The sequence below is a fragment of the Hylobates moloch genome, unplaced genomic scaffold (assembly GCF_009828535.3).
Source record: "Hylobates moloch isolate HMO894 unplaced genomic scaffold, HMol_V3 SCAFFOLD_1, whole genome shotgun sequence".
Classification (NCBI taxonomy): domain Eukaryota; kingdom Metazoa; phylum Chordata; class Mammalia; order Primates; family Hylobatidae; genus Hylobates; species Hylobates moloch.
The window spans coordinates 180,018,358-180,040,788 of NW_026652276.1; the positions used below are offsets into that span (position 1 = coordinate 180,018,358).

The 22,431-nt window shown below is 35.8% G+C and overlaps 1 protein-coding gene across 1 annotated transcript in view; it reads right to left on the bottom strand.

The window, feature by feature from the left end:
• Nucleotides 1–12,062, bottom strand: part of CD36 (CD36 molecule) — an 80,869-nt gene extending 68,807 nt beyond the window's left edge. Inside the window, exon 1 of the mRNA XM_032761221.2 lies at nucleotides 11,890–12,062. The gene's annotated coding sequence lies outside the window, so the exon portion shown is untranslated. The remainder of the gene's footprint in view (nucleotides 1–11,889) is intronic.
• Nucleotides 12,063–22,431: the final 10,369 nt, after the last annotated feature.

Here is a 22,431-nt window from a genome sequence, read left to right on the forward strand (position 1 = left end):
GTCTAAACCCAATGGAAAACAAGAAGGCTCTCCAAGAAATAATCTGGGTAGTTTTTGCAATTAAAAACAATCACCATTGTTTCTCCACAACACGGATGTGCTCTGGAGAAACAAAGATTTGATGTAAACAAAAAAAGAGAATGAAGCCCATTTTATTCTGGTATAATTTATACAAGTAGTTTAAGAATATCTGTGATGTGTTAAGAGTTTGTGGAAAAACATCAGGTATAGGAATATTTCTAGTAAGAAAGCAGATTGGCATTAATGCTCTTTTATTTTCATTTCAAATAGACAACTGCTGCTAAGCCGGGCATACAAAATATCCCTTTGACTTTCAGAAAAATAATAAATGTTTATCTGTAACAACCTTTCAGACAGTAATATTACAAAATATAGACATCCAAAAGCACATTAGCTAATTATATGCATTTGGTTCTGCATAAAATAGACTCCAAAAGTACTATCTTAACTTCCCAAGTAACTAGTAGATATTTTATATTTATTGATAGTATTTACCTTTTATTACTATTAACAAGGAATCAACTCAGTTATCAGGATCCTACTCTAATTTAACTTTTGAACTATTCAAATTTAAGAATCAAAACTGCTGACTAGACTTAAATAAACCCCATCTCTTAGGCCTATGACAAGCATCTCTCATCTGTAAAAGATTCAAGCCTCTCTGTCCCATTAAAAGTTAAAATTTTTAACTGGGATTTTTACTTCTTAACTACAGTTTCCTGTTCAGTAAATTATTCCTGGCTCACATAAAACAGAGCTACATGTTTTATTCCAAAATAGGAAAGATGAAGTAGGATCTTGTGAAAAGATAGGCCTTAAGGAGAAAGAGAAGAATGAACATCTTTCTTGGTTTAGATATCTTCGAGAGTAACTAAAGGAAAAATCTCTATAAAGTAGAATCAGAGTAGCTTATTAACAAGATACTATGATAAATACAGCAGTGGTTAAAACACACTATTTCTCTTGTATTGCCTTTATCATATTTTAAGAGCAACCCCCACCTCCCTGCAAAAAAAAAAAAAAAAAGAATAGAGAAAATTTTACATATGGCACTGAAACTTTGAATTTGTCATGCAGCTCATGTTTAAAAAGCATATATGTATGATGTAAAGAAAGTAGTACAATTATGAATATTACAAATGTCTTAAATATTACATTACCATAAAGAAAAGACACTTTGTGTGACTTATGGAATCAAGTTTATTTATAGCCTTATCTCCCCTCCTCTCTCTACTACTACTTCCTCTACAGATTTGTGAGAAGTTACAAAGTAGATTATTGGCATGGGATGTTTGTCAATATTTCTACTCATTTTGAATCCATATACTACCTAAATATATGGAATATTATTCAATCACAGACTTGAATCACTTACTAGATTTTTTATTTAAGCAAAGCTTATGATGAAAGTCTATTTGAATTCTTAAAAAATGCTTAGTGGATGTAAAGTGTTCTCACCACAAAAATAATAACTATGTGATATAACATGCATGTTAAATATCTAGATTGAGTCCATTCCACAATGCTTATACATTTAAGACACAGTGAATACATACAATTATATCTGTCAATGTGGAAAATTAAAGAAATAAAAATAACAAAAGAAAGTCTATGGTTGTATAATAGAAAAAGTCAGATTATCTCTTCTATTTCAGTTGGTATCTGGAATATCTAAATAGAAAGTTGAGTATATATATTTAACCACATTTACATAAGTTCCACAGAGGTGCCTATTTTCAGAAATACGTTTTAAGATAATTCCCAACTGCAGGATTCTACAATCTGATTAGCATGCTATTCATCTATATAGTAAGTAGAAAGACCCCTTAATTTCTTCATAAGAAGCTTTGAGTAATTAAAATTTCATTTCATTGTATTTTATATGTGCCAATGGCATAATTTTTTCATTTATATAACAAATTAGTTTTTATGGTATATATGCAAAGAAAAGAATCAATTCCCCCAAACAATTTGTGCACATTATCATTTTTATACAAGGACTGATCTCTTGTGATTTTTCAGGTTGCTAGCATAACAGGAATGATATTTTGTATTAAAGGACTCAGTGTATGGAGCATATTATAGAGCTTAAGAAGGACATTCAAAAGAATCTTATTTCAACAGTCATCAAAGTAGTGGAAATTGGATTTCAGGTGTGCACGTTTAATTACTGAAGGAACAAAGAACTTTGTAATGTAAAGAGAAAACAGCCCATCATCCAGGAGCTGGCCTGATACTATTAGTTAGGTCTTGCTGTTTCTGGGCACAGGCCCAGCACTCACTGCTTGGCCTTGGTGTTTGTTCTGCTGAACACAAACAATTCATAGAACGTTTACTTTAGATAAAACCATTCTGCGATTATGTTGAGTCAAGACAAAATGAGACCTTTTATGTCTGAACCCAGAATGATTATGAACACTGTCCAAGCCACAGATACTACACATTCCCTTCCCACTTACCATGAGTGACTCTGCTTCTTTATCAATTACAGCTTTAGCTTCAGTCTAGTCTTCCCTCCTCCAAGATTAAGACACCCAATCATAAAATTATCCTGCCTCCTGACAACATCCAATTCAGAGCAAACCTCTATTTCCTTCAGTATCACTCCTCGACCCTCCCCAACCAACCAACCAAAGTCCAAATTCTAGAATAGATTTTTCCTAACATCTTCTTACCGGGTCACTCTCAGTTTCCTATGGTACACTTCCCTCTCTTTTCAATGAGTAATGAACTTGTTTCACTACAGGTGTGTTCCTGTTGGTCTTTGGTTAAGGAAAGGACATTGGTAGTAATAAAGCATCTAAGAAACTTGGTTCCTAACTCCAGTGCTATCAGGAGGCTCTCATGTATATGCTAGCACAATCTCTCAGAATTTTCAAGATGACTAAAGAGAAACTCAAAGAAGAAAAATTAGAAGATGCCACAGTGATGAGAAATAGGAGAGATTATTATGGGTGTGCCAAATGACATGGGACAACGATTTTGAGGTTAGGGCCTCTGTGTCATGTATGGGAGAAAAAAGCAGGCTGAGACAAGAAACATGGCCAGGTCACAACAGGGGGGCAGAGCATCTGCTGAAAGGCCACAAAACACCCAAGAGCTTTATTATAATTCTGTTCAAGGCAGGGCGCAGTGGCTCATGCCTATAATCCCAGTGGTTTGTGGGGCCCAAGAGGGAGGATTGCTTGAGGCCAGGAGTTTGAGACCAGCCTGGGCAACATAGAGAGACCCTGCCTCTACAAAAAGAAACAACCACAAAAATTAGCTGGGCATGGTGGTGTGTACCTGTAGTCCCAGCTTCTTGGGTGGCTGAGGGGGGAAGATTACTTAAAGCCAGGAGTTTGAGATTACGGTGAGCTATGATTGTGCCACTGCACTCCAGCCTGACTGACAGAGCTAGACCCTGTCTCTAAAAAATAAAAAAATCTGGCCGGGTGCCATGGCTCAGGCCTGTAATCCCAGCACTTTGGGAGACTGAGGCAGGCAGATCATGAGGTCAGGAGATGGAGACCAGCCTGGCTAACACGGTGAAACCCGTCTCTACTAAAAATCCAAAAAATTAGCCGGGCATGGTGGTGGGCGCCTGTAATCCCAGCTACTGGGGAGGCTGAGGCAGGAGAATCGCTTGAACCCAGGAGGCAGAGGTTGCAGTGAGCCGAGATCATGCCACTGCCCTGCAGCCTGGGCAAGACAGAACAAGACTCAGTCCCAAAAAAGATAAAAAATAAATTAATAAATAAAATTAAAATAACTGTTTAAAATATGTTCAAAAGAAGATAGAGGAAAATTCTGTTTCACTAAAACTTCACTAAAGGAAAGAAGCCTCAGCGACTGCATTGAAGATGTACTCTTCTTGTATTTACAAAAGATGACGTAAAAATACCATAATATTAGGAAGCTAAATTATCCTCTCAGTAAATGGCTACCAAAATAATTGTAGGTGGATTTTAAATAACTTCCTAGAAGGGATTAAAAATCTTAGGTAGTCTGAGGTGAGACATACAGAGCACAAATATAGATCAGGAAAACTCAAAATAAGAGTAATGATGATGACAATTACAATGACAATACAGTAACAATTTTTAAAAAGGCATTGTGAATACCGAGTTAAACATTTTTTATCATTCTCACGCCAATTTTTGAGAACGACTGTGATAAATCCAGTATCCTTTAATCAGCTGTTGAAAGTGAGCTGTGTGCTTCTGGATAATACTCACTCTTCAGTTTCCAGTATTCACTTGCCAGTCCTTGTTTTCCAAGGAAGGCTTTAAACCCAGATCAGACCCAGAGCTTGGCTCACCCCTCACAGTGCATGTCCTTTCCTAATCTTATCTTGCCCTCAACCCTTTGCCTACATAGCAAGCACCTGCTGGGTGATCATACTTGTAACCTGAACCAAATTCTGATCTGGTTCCCTTCACCAACAGATCGCAAGCCACAAGACAGGCAAATACTAACTCAGGCTTTTTGTAACTATTTTTTCTGACTCTAATACTGTATTATGTCTCCTATCAAGCTCTTGTTGTTGAAATCTTCAGATTATGTGTGAAATTATTCTTCTATCATAGTTTGAATCATCAACTTTGTTTTATTTATAGATGCTTTTATTCCCCCCAATTACATTGGCAAATATTTTATCAATCAGTAGCCTTTGCAAGAGTAAACTTAAATACATTCCTGAAGTATTCTTAGTATGGACTTCTGATTGGGAGAAAATGTGAGAATCAACAAAACAAAAACCTGACACCCCGCTCAAGTAGCTCCCGGCAGGTCTAGGAAGGCAGATTCATAAACAGACAATTCTAATAGGCTGTGACATCTACACTCAGGTGGGAAGAGTGAATGGTGAGGGAGAGAAGGTGTTAAAGGACAGTGGTGGAGGAAGTGGTTCCTTACGCCAGGAGTGCATTATACAGCTCCGGGTACAGAGTGGGAGAGGGTATAGTGGATCACAGGCATTTCCCCAAATAGAGATACATAAAGAAACATACAACTGGGGAAATAATAAACATACAACTGGGGAAACATGTTTCAGTAAGGATTCGGTACAGTGTATGAGTTTTGGAAGAACAAGACACCAGAAAAGTGGCCACAAATGACCACAAACGTGAAGCCCTAATGTAACACATACTATACCAAACTTCATATTATGTGTGTGCCTTGATTACCTGGAATTCATTCTCTTGTGGGTTTATCCTGAAAGCAACATAGGACTACTCAAGGATTTTTAGAGAAGGAGCGCATGATAAAATTTGGGTTTAGGAGATGACCTTGGCATCAGCATGGAGAATGGATTGGAGGGAAGGCCAGAGGACGCCTATCAAAATAATCTAGAAAGGAAATTATGTAGTTGGACTTAATTATGTAGTTGGGGGTGGGAAATGTGGGAAAGATTTCAGAAATATTTAGTGGATATGGAAGATATTTAGAAGGTAGCATGAATAGCTAAGGCTTGGTGACTAGCTAGATAGGAAAAAATTGTAAGTCTCAGGTTTTACGCTTGAGTAACAAGACAAAAGGAGGTACTATTAACCTGGAGGTGAAATACAGGACCAGGTTTAGGGGTGGTGTGAAGTTAGTCCTATCAGGGTTTAATATTGGCATTTTCACTAACTGGCTGCAAGATTCTGAGCCAATTTTTTAATCTCCCCAAGTCTGTTTACTCATTTGTAAAATGGAGATAACACTATCTACTTTAAAATTATTGTAAAACTTAAATAATATTTAACCCTTCTACGGCACTTACCATATGCAAGACACTTGTATGAGTATTTTATATGCATTAAGTTGCTTATCTTGAACAGTTACCCTACGAGGTAGGCATGTTTATTATCCATGTGTTACAGATAGGGAAGCAGAGGTACAAAGAAGTTTGCTAACTTGCCAGAGGTCACAGAGCTGGGAAATTAGAGATCTAAGTTTCAAACATATGCAGTCTAACACTAGAGAGTATGCCTCAACCAGTAATTTACTTCTCATTAAATACTAGGCACTTTGCATAATTATTTTTAGAGTGCTTTGCAGGTACCACATAGGTAATAAATAGCTATTAAAATTTAACCATTTTATTTTAAAATAATTTGCAGGGGATATGTTATATCCATATATATTATTGAATGCTGGGATAAATTCAAGCCTGGTAAAAGACACTCATTTGGGGATTATAATTTAATTTTGAACATAAAAATGTACATCTTGAATCAGAACACATTAACAAGGTTATATGGCTCACGCCTGTATTCCCAGCACTTTGAGAGGCCGAGGTGGGCAGATCACGAGGTCAGGAGATGGAGACCATCCGGGCTAACACAGTGAAACCCCATCTCTACCAAAAATACAAAAAATTAGCTGGGTGTGGCGGCGGGCACCTGTAGTCCCAGCACTTGGGAGGATGAGGCAGGAGAATCGCTTGAACCTGGGAGAAGGAGGTTGCAGTGAGCCGAAATTGCGCCACCGTACTCCAGCCTGGGCGACAGAGTGAGACTCAGTCTCAACAACGACAACAACGACAACAACAACAACAACAACAACAAGAGTTTAGATACTTTCAACTCGAGAACTTGACCTCCTGGCATGGAAATATATGGGTCTGAAGTTGAGAAGAGTGATTGGAGCCCTAAGATGTAGATTGGGGTATCCTCAATATATAGATTACAGGTGAAGTCATGAAAATTGATAATATCACTTATAAAGTGGGGGATGGGGAATGGGAACCTAGAAAATCTGCAGAAATGGAAACTGAGGAAAGCAATATGGCTAGACAAGGGCATAAAAGGTCACTAACTTCTACAAGCCTCCACGTCCTTATTTGTAAAAAATCAGTAGATCTTAGTTTTAGAGTGTGCTAAGAACTATCCCCACTTCTCCTGTTTGTAGCTTGTGCTATGAAAAAAATGTAAACATTGGGAGAGCGGCTGAAAGTAGACATCCAGCCCTAAGCCTCAGAAAAAAAGAAAAGGCAAGCTTCATAGCTGTTGCTTTGCCATGGTAAATAATTAAGTGCTTTTCTTTTTCTTCTTTTTTTCAAAAGACCATTCAGATTGTTTCAGTTGCTTTTATTTATTCTACAGGATTTCAGCTTCAGAAACTCTCTTGCTGTTACTATGTACAGAAGTTTTGCATAGGAGAGTTCAGAGAACAAAATGCTACCTTTAATACTTAAGAGGAATATTAATGGGGTGGAGAAGATAATGGGAGGAACTATAGTAAGCTTCCTGTTTGCCTCTTAATAATAGGATTTATTTTTCACTTGGCTTAATCCTGTGTTTCCCAACTTCAGCTGGTAAACCATATAGAAGTTTGTTGAATGATTATAACAGGGCTGCAGTACAAGGATACAATACACAAAGATTGGAAGACTGAAGGCGAAGGAACATTTAAGCAGCTGTCTAAGAAAGGAACTAAGGGATGGAGAAAGAAAATGGGTGATGCCTGTACTTTTACCACCAGCTGGTCACCATCCCCCAACTTCAGAGAGGGTTTTGAGGGGATACGTGACTAGGCTAGCAAAGAACAGTACTGTGCATGCTGTGGTTGTTCCTGAAGTGAAGAGTGGAGAAATCACAACCCTTTCCCAGAGGAAAGATTAGCAAATCTCCAAGATGACCCTTGGACTCGGAGTAAAACTGACTGAGCTAAATGTTTCTCTCTGGCTTCATCCAAAACTCAGTACATGCGGCAAAGACATCTAAGAGACTGAGCACAGTAGCAAGCACATCTAAGTTTTGCATGCAGACTGGGGAAAAGGACTAGGACATCATTGAGAGGCATTAGGTGAAATGAATGAGCTTCATGAATTGATTCACTGAGACATTCTCAGCATCTGTGAGTTTATATATTTAGTGTCCTGTAAAATATAGAATATTTCTCTATTAAATCCCATAATGCATTTTGTGAGTAGAGGATCTGTCCTATTTTGTAAAAATAAACAAACCCAGCCAGACATGCTGGGAAGAACAGTGGTAGTTAACATTCCATTAAACTACCTACCTGAGAATTTAATGCAAAAAAAAAAAAAAGTTGCACAGATCTACGTATTATGTTAGAGATCTACATCAATTTGGATATTTTTAGAAAAAGTGCTAAACATAAGAAAGAAATGTATCTAAGTTATTTATGTGATTCAAAATTCTTAAAATTTTAGTCATAGTCTTTAGCAGAAGATGAATATTTTGATTTAGGAAATATTTAGACAATATTTTAAATAAATGAATAAAATCTCTCTATTGAGTGCTTATTATGTATGAGTCAGGCACTGGGACATTGCTGTTACTAACACAAGTAGTTACAAATGGAATAGCTCCATTCCCTTTATGGAGTTTATGTGCAGGCAAGATGCTCCAACTCTAGGCAATAGCAAAGGTCTGTAAGGAATGCTCTTATCCCAGTATATTAAGCTTATCACAGCTATACCTTTCTGCACTGTAATTCCTTGTCTATGCATCTGCTTAGATGTACCTATTGCCCAAGCAGCTCTTAAAAGGATGGGGCTAATAGAAATTAAATGTCTCCCCAGGAGACCAAGATAAAATCAAGACTAGTATTTATTCCCCATTTCAGATTAAGTAGTTCAAGAAGAAATAATTTTAGGAAGCTATCAATCCTAAAGCTTAGAGTCCATACTACAGATATTTTATTCTGGAGAGGCTTCCTATGTTGTGTGAAGTTACTTAGCATTTTAAGAGTAAATGATGCAAAAATGAGAAGCTTAGAGCAAGCAATGGAAACAACTCTGCCAGTATCTTCCTTCTAGTCCTTCTGGAAATATAACTGTCACTCATTTGGTCCATTTTTTTCCCCCAGAGACTGATAACACTTTAAGGGAGCTAGTGTTGTGGGGTCATGGGGAAAAGTGTCCATAAAATGATGAATATGCTTTCACCATTTATTTACAGTTTTTGTTTGTTAACCTTCATCAAAAGTTTCATTCTATATGAACAGGTTCAGAAAACCACCTGTAAAATGATCCTAGATTCTTACAAATGTTTAGCACAATATTGCTTCTAATAGCATTTCCTAAAGCAGTGTAGGTGTTCATTAAATATTTTGAAAGAGTATGTATGTATGTCAATGAATAAAGGTATTCGAAAGATAGCAACTCCATCATGTATTCAACCAAAATAGGTATTTCATGTTTGAGGGCTCAGTCTTAAAGTAGATATCCAATTTACTTAAAATTTTGTATCTTCTCTAGAAAGATAGTATGCTTTGGGTTCTATTTTCTGAGACCACTGTATTGAACACACTAAGTTTTATTACTTCATTTCTAAAACTGACCAGAATGAGATACAAGAAGTAGATCTTGCAATGGCATTTGCTACATTTTAAATAAAGTTACAATGAAGTTCCAACATGGGACCAAAGGAACCTCCAAATGAATTTCAATTAGACTGAAGTGTTCTCATTAAGTCATGGTCGCAAAACATGACATGACTAATATATTTTTTTAATTTTCTAAAAATTAAAATGAGAAAAGTAATATTTATAAGACTTAATGAGAAGGAACAACATTAATGAAGAGATGAAACTAATAGTAATTTATTTTTAAAAACTATCCTCATTTCACCTTTAAACATCACAAGCACTGAAGGGCAAACAATGCTTTTCCATTTGAGCACAGTCCAGAGTCCTTGGTGAATGAGCCAAGCTGTCTCCTATGTCCCCTCTAATGCTTGCCAATTTTCTGTCATTTCCTTCTTTGTACCATAGTGTTTGTGTGACAAAGGTCTCTGAGTATATTTCAAAACATCTTTAGCTATTTAGCAGGGTACCAACAAGCATGTATCTAAAAGTGTTACTTCTCCACATGGTTTGTCAGAAGATACAAATCAGAATTCACTTTACCCTTTTCCATAAAGAAATGACTTGAAAGCTTATTGTTCAACCAACGGCATACTTTGTTAAAAAAAAAAAAAATTCCAGTGGCTTAGCCAATTACTGTACTTCTACACACAACAAAACACTAAAACTATTTACTCGACTATATTCTTTTTATATCCTTGCACACTTATATTTGTTTGAGATCATTTCCTTTTCCTGATGAGCATTTATTGTTTGTGATTGAACCACTGTGGATTAGACATGACTGAGGATTCCAGTCACATGATATGGAAAACCAGCCTCATTCCCCCACCTCCAGTACCTCCCCTTGCTCCTCACAGGTTGCAATAAAGTAATGATGTGCTTCACAATTTTGATCTGAAATGCACTCATTTTATAGCATTTCTTTATTTTTCCAATAATTTAACCTGAACCTTTATTACTTTGTAAATACTAAGAATATAAAATTCCTTAAGTAGTCATCTTAATCAGTAATTTGTGCCAAAAGCAAAATGAGCCACAGTCACATCAACAACTTTATATTTCTTTGCTCTGAAACATTTCCTTCCATTTAATCATCCCACTCTACAACATTTAGCAGTCTTTTTCAATGATTTGTCAGCAGTTTAAAACTCTTTTTTTTTTTTTTTTTGCCTGACTGTAATTCTTCAGTTCCAGAGCTTATCTTTTTCCCAGGTGAAAATTGTTTTATTATCCTCAGGTGTTTGCTTTCTTGAACTCTTAGAACAGTTAATTACACAGTTGTCATTATCCTTTACAAAAGTATCAGATTCAAAATAATTAGTATTTGCATAGTACATCATTTGAAAATATTTTTCCTTTCCTCTTGTCGGGATTACAGAAGTCTCATATATTGCCCCACAAATCCACTTTTATTATTTAGTCAGTTATACCTGAAAACAAGATAGGTTGCCTATTTCTCTTTGAGATAGAGATCCCATCTGAACTGTGAGTTCTCTCAAGGAAAGTGAACAAGAAATTTACCCCTTTGGAAGTATTAGCCTTAAATGGTTCCCCCGAATTTGGTCTCGCACCAAGCAACCGTTCCCCAAATAATAATAATAAAAAAGTGACCTTTTTTGTGAAGGCAAAGAAGCCTATCTAATTCTTTTCCAGGGCTTGTAGAATAGCAGAATAGCATGGAGAAACAGAAGGAATTGCTTTTTTTTTTTTTTGTATCAACCTTAATTGTGTCTCGAAATATGCATAACTTAAATTGACTTTCTGTATAAGTAACGACTCTGTCATTCCTGGTGGTGTTGTCTGATCTAATGTAGCCATATTATGAAACACACCTATAACAAAAATTCTGCTATGTAACAAAATCTCCCCTCACCCCACAAATAAGATATGTGGCACCCACACTCAAGAAAATTTCTATGATCACTAATGATTAGTAAGTTTTATGTATAAAAAGATTTTTGTTTTCTTCTGTCTAGGAGTCAAATTGTTAAGATTGGTCTTTTAGATTATTTCTTAAATGTATTTGTCAGTTGTGACAGCAAGCTAAAAAACATTTTCAGAGTTCCATGAAAGAAGGTCACTCCAATTCTAGTCTCATTTTAAATACATATTGTTTCCAGGTTGGAAGAGGATAATCTAATTGGCCAGATTTTTAGAGCATCCTTTTGAAAAGATTAATCTTCTTAAAAACCTATCAGAAAACATAAGAAATCTAAAGGAAAAGAAGTTTCAAATACAATTACACTTTTTGAAATCACGAGAAGTTTGGGTTTTCTGATGTTTTCTAAGTAAAAGACATGAACTAGGCAACTAGAAATCCGTAGCATCCTATGGAATTTAGAGACTTGTGGATATGTAAGGTTTAAGGGTTAAAAAGCAAATTTCTTTAACCATTTGGTTAAAACTTACAAATATGTTAAAAGAAGCATCACAGACTAAACTATTATATCAGATAATAATTACCTTTTTAGAGAGCCCAAAAATAATAGTTACTTACTAGATGAGAGTGCATCAACTACAAAGACATTTATAGCCACACTTCTAGACAAAAAGCATTCTGCTCACCAACTTCTAGAAGAGCTTGCTTTCGCAGATGTAGGACCTCAAGACTGGCTCCAGAGTCTTGCAGGAGGAGAGGCAGAAAGTAAACAGGATTTCCACGGCATAGCAGCTGAGAACTCAGAAATGAGGCACAGGCTCTCAACCCTTCATCTATCCTTAAGGTTATCCTGACATCTGAAAGCCATTGACATCCTGAGACTTCCAGCACTTCGGACGCAAGCCTAACACAAGTTAAATATAGATCCCTGACACCTGAGCCAAATGGAATGAAAGTTAACTTGAAAAATCTTACTCATTTTGGGCCTCAGTTGAGGAAAATAAAACCCTTAATCCTTTCCCTGCTAAAACCTGTTATTCCTGTTAACAGATGGTTGCTCTACTTATGAAACATAGAAATTCAAGTAATCAGTAATCAATAATCATCAATTTGCTTCACTTCATGATTGCCATTTGCTCTGATAGTAAAGAGAAAGGCTCAGGTTTTCCTGTCTTAAGTATAAAACAACATAAAAGTGAATATTGATTACTACTGAGTCAACAAAACAGATTTTTGTTCCAGTAACTTTTGTTACTGGAAAGTCCCTGTAAACTTTCTCAGTATTTTTTCTCCTCTATGTTTTCAGTAGTCGTTTGGTCATTTTTTGTTTGCCTCATTTAATGAGGCAGAAAGTGCCATGCACCTTCAGAGTTCTTTGGTTTAAATTACTGTTTTTTGAATCTTTTTGAAGAGTTGTAGAATGTATTTGTTTTAAAAAATTTTTGTTTGGGACTTCGGTAAACATGAATAAAGCTCTACTCTCAGCCCAAACAGACCCTGTGATGAAAGTTATTACTCTGAAGATATAATGACAAGATTTCTAAATTATTTTCTAGGGTTTACCTAGAAATCTCTAATTCTATACTAAAACAAAGTGAACAGAGAAACTGGAAAAGTCATATTTCTCTCCTGATATTTAAATATTTTCAATTAAAATTTCTTTTACAGAATCACATTAAAGGGAAATGATAGACTAGAGTTACCACTCTTTAAATAAAACTATTCTATAACAAGTAGTAACCACTATCCACAAAAAAGGTTGTTTTGTCAAATTACCATAACCAGTATTTTCATCATATTTTAATAATAGGTCCTATGTATTGAGCACTGTTCATGTGCCTGACCCTTTACGATGTAGATACCATCTAATTCATTATCCTTTTCTAATCCCAAATAAGCTTTCAAATTAATATTTTAGGCTCACTTTCCAGAGAAGAAACTGCAACTAAAAGGATAAGTTTTGACAACGGACACATGGTGAATAACTGATTCATCTGAGAGTCTAACCCACAAAATTTTGACCCAAAAGCAAGTTTTCTTTTCCATCCTACAACATAGTTACAGGCTAAAAATGAGTTTCATCCACCCTTTATCTGTATCAGATTAGCCACCCTTTGAGCAAGTCCAAAGCTTTTTTGCTTTTTTGTTGCTTAAACAAAGTTACAGAAAGCACAGAAATGGTCCCTAAAGAGTATTGCTATGACACCAGGACATTCCCAGAAGGATTATGTCCCTAACACAGGAAAAAGAGAGAGGATCCGTAAGCCACCACTTCTGCCAGGGAGATTTCTGATTTCTTGCATTTATGCATTTCACGTTCTCCTTGCCACTTTGTAAGAGCAGACTTTGATCTTCCAGATCCTGGAAGGCCAGCCCTGATGGCTACCTCTCAACCAGTCAGAGGTCTGATATGTGACAGAGAGAGGGACAACCAGGTGGCAAGGAGTTGACCCTTTAGGTCAGATGGTCTTTACATGAAAGTAGGGTCACGTATTTCCAAATATTATAGAATGTGAACTTTTTAATTAAGGAAAAAAATGTTGTTCCCTGTGTGTAAAAGATTTCTCTATTATTTGAACTAGGAACTTTTAAACAAATTATTTTATCGAAGAAGAAGCCATGCTAAAAATTTAGTGAACACAGCTATGCATATTTTCTATGAACACAGTAAATATCATAGACTGCCTCTGACATTGTAAGCACTGTTATCTTCAAATATGGATTATGTCCCATAAGAATAGGAAATCCTGTATTTCCTTTCCACTAATCAGATATGCATTATCATTAAATTGTTTACGCCCTGCTGGGCATGAGCTTATAGGGATAGGTGGTGAGGGAGAGGGAAAAGTTGTGGCGGCTTGTGCTAAAAAGCACGATGGCTCTGTGGTAAATCACTGAGACAAGACCATTGACTCCCTCCATTTAGGGAATCCCTAGAAGTTTTCTTCACCAACTGTCTTCAAACCTGAACATTTCATCACAGAATGTCCATTGAAACTTAGGACTCTTTTTTTTTTTCCAAATAGTTGTCTGGCCTAACTTTAAGCCATTAAATTGAACCAACAATCCTGCTGCTAATAGCAGCTGTTTCCAGCTGTTGACAGAATGTCCTTCACAAGACAGTATCATAGAATTTCCCATTTCTGTGTGAACATCTTTTTCTCAAAACAAGGAATTAAGTTCATCTGTACATATGCAAAGCATCATCAATATACACGCAGTAGCGGGATTCATGTTTTCACTCCTACCCAGCACTTCCCATGTCCTGTTTCTCTGAAGTCTTCTGAGTGCTATTCCTCTTTCAGATAATTCTCCTCTCTATTCCATGGCCATCATCCAATGTGCTTTAAGTATCATTAATGACATTTACTTCATCCTTGTGTATGTAATGCTGAGTGTGTTTAGGACTTTTAAAATTAATAGTATGATGCTCAAAAATTAAAATTTTAAATCAAAGATTTGCCTCTTACTTGTATATTTCTGTCCATTGTGTAAAAGTTAATGGTGAACTGTTCTTGAACCCCTGGCTCTGAAACGCAACCGGGAAGGAACAGTTTGCGGCCTTCTAGAGAAATTCTGGCATAAACCCCTCTGCCCACTTGAAAACAATGAGTATTATTCAACAAGATGCTTACACATTAACCTTGCTAACTTGTGTTTAGGAAAAACATATTTGAAAAAATGCCCTTGTATCATTATTAGCTTGCCTAAAGTATAAATTCAGGCTCTGAAAGATACTTGAGGGCTAATTTGTAAGTGATTCTATTAGCACACTCTTCTTACCAAGGTTTTTTGTTTGCTTGCTTGTTTGTTATCATGGAATAAACAATTTCACCTAAACACACTCTTCATTAGGAGCATTTTTCTACAGGAGAGCTATGACAAAGGTTTACTATTAACCTTCTCAGCTTAACTTGCTTTTCTCTAATCTAGCATATGTGAAATGTCCTTATTCTAAACATCAGATTAAGGTAAAGTTTTTATTGCCATTGCTGCTCACAACTGACTTCAATATATATATTGTTTTCTCAAACAGTGCTAAGAGAGTGAATTTTAAGTGTTTGTACCACATACATGATAACTATGTGAGGTAATTTATATGTTAACTAGCTAGATTTAGTCATTCTACAGTCTATGCATACTTCAAAACACATCATGTTTTATACAATAAATACGCACAATTTTATCTGCCAATTTAAAAATAAAATAACATTATATATGTTTGAAAAAGCTGACTTTAGGGAAGAGTGCTTACTCTGGTCTTCAAAAATAATGAAGATTAATGGAAATATATGCTATTAAAATAATTTAATGGAGTAATGTTTCAAATCTTTGAAGCCTAAAATTATTGCTAAATTAATATCCTTATTTATTTCCTCCATTCTATTGTCATCTTCATTAATTATAAAAGCCTTGTCAAGAATTTGCAAGAAACAGTATGGTCCCAAAGCAGCATTCTTCCTTTTTAAGAGGGTTGGATTATCAGTTAATCATTTTTCATTCAAAAGCAAGATATATTGCAATTCTATTTACATATACGTTTTGTGCTACTCCTTTGGGGAAAAAGTGGTAAAGAGCCAAAATTTGTGCTCTCAAGTATATTATTGTTTAGTGAAGGAAAAAAAGTTGCAATGTGATAAGCTAGACTGAGAGATCAGAGAGGATTCCCTAATAGATGCATGCATATATATCTCTATATATACACACACACACACACACACACACACACACACACATATACATGCATGTGTGTTGTATATATATGTATGTATATGGATATATAATATATATATGTAAATATATGGATATGTATGGATATATGTATATGTGTATGGGAATGTATGTATATATATGTGTGTGCATATGTATGTATATATGTATGTACATATATGTATATACACACATACACACATATACACATACATACACATATACACACACAAATATGTATACGTACATTCCCATGTACATGTACATACAAGATTTTTAGATATTAGTTTATTTAGCTAATGTAGCTTTATGTACATTGAGCTAAATAAACTAACATCTAAAAATGAGTCAGTTTTAACTGGCAAAGAATTAAGGAAAGCATTCAAAGGTAAGGGAGCAGCAACTGCAATGAACCTGCCAGGGACAGCTAAGAGCACAGCAGGTTTAAATAACTGAAAGCAGAAAACAGAAGGCCAATGCCCCTGGATGACAGAGAACAGGGAAAATAAGAGATGATGCAGGAGGTTTAGAGATGGGCCAGATATCACAGTAGTTTGTAAGGATTTATCCCAGGAACAACAAGAAGTCTTTGAAGTATTTTAGTCTGGAAAGATTCACGATTGGATCTGAGTTACATTGAAAAGAAAAAGTCTCCAGCAGCAGCATGGTTAATGGGTTGAAGAGAGATAAGAATTCAGGTGGAGAAACCAGTAAGGCAATTATGATTGACTGTAATGGTAATACGGCCTAAAAAGGATGCAGAAAAAAGTGGAGAAAAAACAATGGATTTAAGACATATTTAGAAAGTAGTATCAACAGGTTTAGTGGTGGTAGTGGTGCATGAGGAAATGAGAGTGAGATTAATTGAAGAAGTCTTTAAATGGGAGCTATTCTAGAAATCATTCTATGTCCTACCATGAACACTCATTCTTTGGATAACATATGAGAACACATCTAGCTACATGATTGGTATACAGCAGGTGCTGAAAATATATTTCCTGAATGAAAGAATAAATAAATGAATGAGTGAATAGAATTGAATCCAATGTCAACACGAATGAACAGTGATAGTGAAACGTCAGTATATCTGTTTAGTTTGGTTATCATAGGAGGCTTTCACAAGGTTATGGCAGGGAGAGTTACAACACACCAAGTGACACCGTAGACACTGTAAGTCCAGGGAGATAACTAGTTAATTCTCACAGAGAAAGGACCAAAGGAAACTAAAAGAAACCCAATACTAAAAGGAAAAAAGTTAAGCATGATTTACAGAAATTATACAAGAGTCTTGCACACATCTGGCTATGTGCATAGAGCTTGTAATCTAATGGAAACACGGGTCCCCCTGGACCAAGAACAAGTAATATCCACAGGACATAAAGTCCCCCTTCCAGGACAACAAAACAACAGGCTGGTAGCCAATTATGGTAGCAGCCAAGCAGATGTCCCACTCTTTTTTAAATCAGACATAGAGCCTTGGTTTGTTATCATTATTACTTCCATGCTGTAGAACTTATGTTTATGAAACTTTGTTTTGATGTTGTCAGATAGTAATCAGTAACGATCAAACAATTCTTATTGTAATTTTTTGACAAGCATTGTACAAAGCTGTATCTAGTGAACTATAGCTCCATTCTCTTTCTTAGGGCAAAACTTGGGAGGATTAAGTACTATGGTTCTGAGGTAGATTGAAAAGTTCTAGCAAAGCTCTGCAATTGAGACCTCCAGCCTTTATAATACAGTTCATATATCACTCTTTCACTTTTGCCTATTCTTTAATGTAAAGATTAGAAAGTGACCTTCTTGGCTGCTGTTTCCCTGTCTACTTCTGGGTTCCCACTGCTCTACCTGCATTCTAAGTATGGGTATCTATCAAGGTCTAGGCTATATTTTTTCTTTTCTTCCTATATCTTCTCTTCCTTGATAATGCATTTTTCTCTGTGGGTCTAATTTAGCACCTCTGCACAATTAATTCCAAATCTTAATTTTTGACCCCTAAATTTTATCCTAATTGTAAGATTAGTTAGCATTGTTATGACTTTTCTACATACTGGTACAATATTATCTCCATTTTTTTTAACTCTTGGGGTGATACTAATATTTACTGCTTTACAACTTAAATAGAGGCTGTTATGGTGCCCCACATGACTAGACTTGGACCTAGATCTCCATGGACCTGGGCCTTGAACTCTTGGACACTCTGGTGGGATTGACTCACTGTGGTGTAACTGCATGTCAACTTTTTGTGGTCATCTCTACTCAGGTGCCTTAAACACACATCTCCCCCTCCCTGTGTTCTCAATCTCCATAAATTTCATCACCATACCTACTGTCTGTCACTCAGCTTGAAATTGTCACCCATACACCCAACCATCTTCCAATTTCTAACAGTTTTAACTTCACCATATTTTTTTCTATTTGTCTCCTGTGTTTTATTTTTCACTGCATCCACTTAAGTCAGGTTTCAATCACCACCACGTTGACCACTGCCATCCTGACCTAACTGATCTTCCTGCATGAAGATTTGCTCCATTCTCATTTATCAGATTAATCTTCCTAAGTCCCAAATTTGATTATTTGACTTATTTAAAATAAAACATTAATAATCCTCATTGCCCAGGTAATGGTCTTCAAACTCCTCAGTATTTAAGGCCCTCACCTATTGTTTCTATTTTGAATCATCTGTTCTTCAATGAAATTGTCCCTGCATTCTCACTTTTCATCTGTCACTGCTTCAAATAGTTCTTATATCTAGAATTTTCCATTCTCTACTAAATGTTACTCTCCAGATTCAGTGATTCTTAACAAGATGTGTATACTTGAAGCATTGAAAAAATAATAACATGTCTAATATACAACCTGGTCAAATCAAATCTAAATTAATGGGTATTTCCATGTTTAAAAATTACTGCTTGTGCTACCACTGGCCCAAAGGATAACTGTGCAAATAAAAGAAGCCATTTCTTCATGGCATTTTACTGCACCCTGCAAGAAAATTGTCATAACATGTTTATACATTATATATAGGACATGTATATCATATATATCATGTATAATGTATGACGTATACATATGATGTATCGTACATGATATATATTTATAAGTATGCTGGCTGTACAATATTGTATATTTGATAATATATTGTATTACTATGTTAATAAGTTGTATCAAATTGGATACTATTTGATAATACATAATATGAATGACACCCTTTAGTATTGGGCAGTGCACAGCAAGCATTGCCATATTCAGTAGCACACAGTGGTGTCACCTTAAGATTCAGTGGAGGTACCTTATCTCTGTGCTGTCTTCTTCATTTCCCCTTAGGCAGTAAAAACCCTTCCTGTATTGACCTCCCATAATGTTACATATCAGGCTTTATTTTACCTGTCCATTTAAATCTTATTTTATCATACTTAGCAACATATTTAACCTCATTGGTGTAATTGAGGGCTTATCCATTTAATTAAACGGTTCCCAGATACTAAACAATTATTTAATAAATGGATTTCATATGAATCATAGTTTTAGAAAGAAATATTCCAGATTAGCAAATATGGATTTTTAAAAACTGTACTTATTTCCAAAGGTATTTGAAACAGCAGTGAACAACATAAAATCAATGGTGACATAAAATAAATAACAAAGAAAATAGTCATGGAGGAGAGGAGATGAATTTTCCCCAAAACCTTAGCTAAGGACTGTTAGTTCACTGGAGCTCAAGCTTGGTGTCTCCTGGCAGCCAGGACCACAAAGGAACTGCTTTGTGTTTCAAAGCTCTCATCAGATACAGGAAACTGTAGCAGTCCTTCAGAAGACATCATATTTCTTCATGCACTAAACTCTAAGATAACTTCATTATGTTTGTCTTTATAAAAGATAAACATTAGGCCAGGGTGTGGTGGCTCATGCCTGTAATTCCAGCACTTTGGGAAGCTGAGGCAGGAGGATTTCTTGAGCTTAGGAGTTTGAGACCAGCCCCCTGGCAACATAGCAAGACCTGTCTCTACAAAAAATAAACAAAAGTAGCCACATGCGGTGGCATGTGCCTGTAGTCCCAGCTACTTGGCAGGCTAAGATGGGAGGGTCACTTGAGCCTGGGAAGTCAAGGCTGCAGAGAGCTATGATTGCACCACTGCACTTGAGCCTGGGCAACAGAGCATCTCAAAAAAAGGAAAAAGTAAATATTAAAATACTAAATGTCTTCAAAGCATTCTAATAAAGGGTTCGGAAGTAGAGATTACCTTCAGATATTCAGAATCTATAACACGTCACATGATTCGGCCCTTGACTAGTTCTCTATCCTTATCTCTTACCATATTTCACTTCATGTACTCTACCAAAATACACAGCCCCTTCTGGAAAATGCCAAACTATATTCACCTGTGGACCTTGCACTGGCTGTTCAGTCTACTTAGAATCCTTTGCCCCCAGACACTTGTGTGCCTGTCTTCATTTAGCCACTATTTCAAATAACCTCTCGTCATACCCCATCATCTAACCCACTTCATTACATTTATTTATTTATGCTACCTGATTTTATTGCACATTAGTTTGTCTGGTATTTTAAAAATCTTTAATATCTTTCACATGAAAATGTCAGCTCCTTGAGGCCAGGGAAGTTTTACTGTCTTGTTCACTGCCTTATCCACACTGCTTAGAAGACTACTCGGCACATAGAAAACACACCAGAAATATCTGTTGGCCAGTTGAATAAGCTATTTCTCATATATTTACTTATCACATTAATTCACAATGAAAAATGTTTACAGTTTAATGATGAACCTTAATTCTATGAAATAATATCTGTGAGGAATGAAAAATCTATAGTCCAATACATAGCTTAAAATTGTCAGCCAGGCGCGGTGGCTCACGCCTGTAATCCCAGCACTTTGGGAGGCAGAGGCGGGCGGATCATGAGGTCGGGAGATAGAGACCGTCCTGGCTAACACAATGAAACCCAGTCTCTACCAAAAATACAAAAAATTAGCCGGGCGTGGTGGCGGGTGCCTGTAGTCCCAGCTACTCAGGAGGCTGAGGCAGGAGAATGGCGTGAACCCGGGAGGCGGAGGTTGCAGCGAGCCCAGATGGCGCCACTGCACTCCAGCCTGGGCGACAGAGCGAGACTCTGTCTCAAAAACAAACAAACAAACAAAAAACCAAAAAAAACCCCACAAAATTGTTTGTCATGATACACAAAATGATAGGAATGAATAGCAAAAAAATAAAATAGTACCCCTAATGTATTCATTTTCTGTTGCTGCATAACAAATTACCACAAACTGAGTGGTTTAAAGTCATACCCATTAATTACCTCATAGTTCTGTGTGTCAGAAGTTGGGCATGGAATGGCTGGATTCTCTTCTCAGTGTCTCACAAGACTAAAATCAAAGTTTTGGTTGAGCTGAATTCTGATTTGGCACTTAGGGTCCTCTTCTAAGCTCACAAGATTGTTGACAGAATTGAGTCCCTTAAGGTAGTAAGACTGAGGTTCTCCTTCGTTGCTGGCTATCAGCCAGATATTGTCCTCAACTTCTAGAGGATGACCTCAGGGGCTATTTTCTCCTTCCACTTTATGTATTTACTCATCTGTTGATTGATTGATATATTACATTTCTCAGTAAGTGTAAAGCACTTATTATATTTAGTTTTTGTTATTCTTATTTTCAACTAATATTTCCAAACATTTTCTGACCTGTGGCCCATTTTTATACTTATATATAAACCCTCCAGTTCTTAAAAATATTATTCATTTTAATATTATAAGATAAAGTTAGATTTTTAATTATATTAGCAAATTGTTAAGGATTATGTATTCTTTAATACCCCAATGAAGGGCTACATTTGATTTTTTCATACTAACAAATAAATTTTACTCTAAAATAATCAGCTAATAAAAGGATAACGTGTTAACACATAAATTAAGTTCTAATGTATTGTGTTTTAGTACCCAATATATAGTGAAAAGTAACCTGAAATTTAACTACCTTTTTGGTCATCAAATATAGATAAACACATCTTTTATTAATTGCTATTTGAAGTTTTGTATTTCACACCTTAAATTGTATTATTTTGGTTTTCATATTTCTAGTATTTAATTTCTGAATTATGAGGTAAGAAAGAAGGTGCAGTCTGCTTAATAAATATAATAAATATAGTTCTCCATTCATGTGAATTGTTTTTATACTAATAAATAAAACATTAAATATGTGTGTGTGTGTGTGTATATATATATATATATATATATATGATACTACATTTTCTTTTTGATAATTGGTTTTGAAATGCCAGAGACAACGCTTCTTGTTTTGTTGGAATATGAATCAACTAATGTAATTTTCAAATCCAATAAAGATGGTGTTGCAAATTTACAGATAGAGATTTCTCTACTTTCAATTGTGGTTTTCAATATACTTATATTTGTCAATACCTTTAACCAATGATATCTAAAATAACTTTATAAAAATAACGATTTAAAATTGAATAATGTTTGAAGGTCTCCTTATAGCTAGGACTGT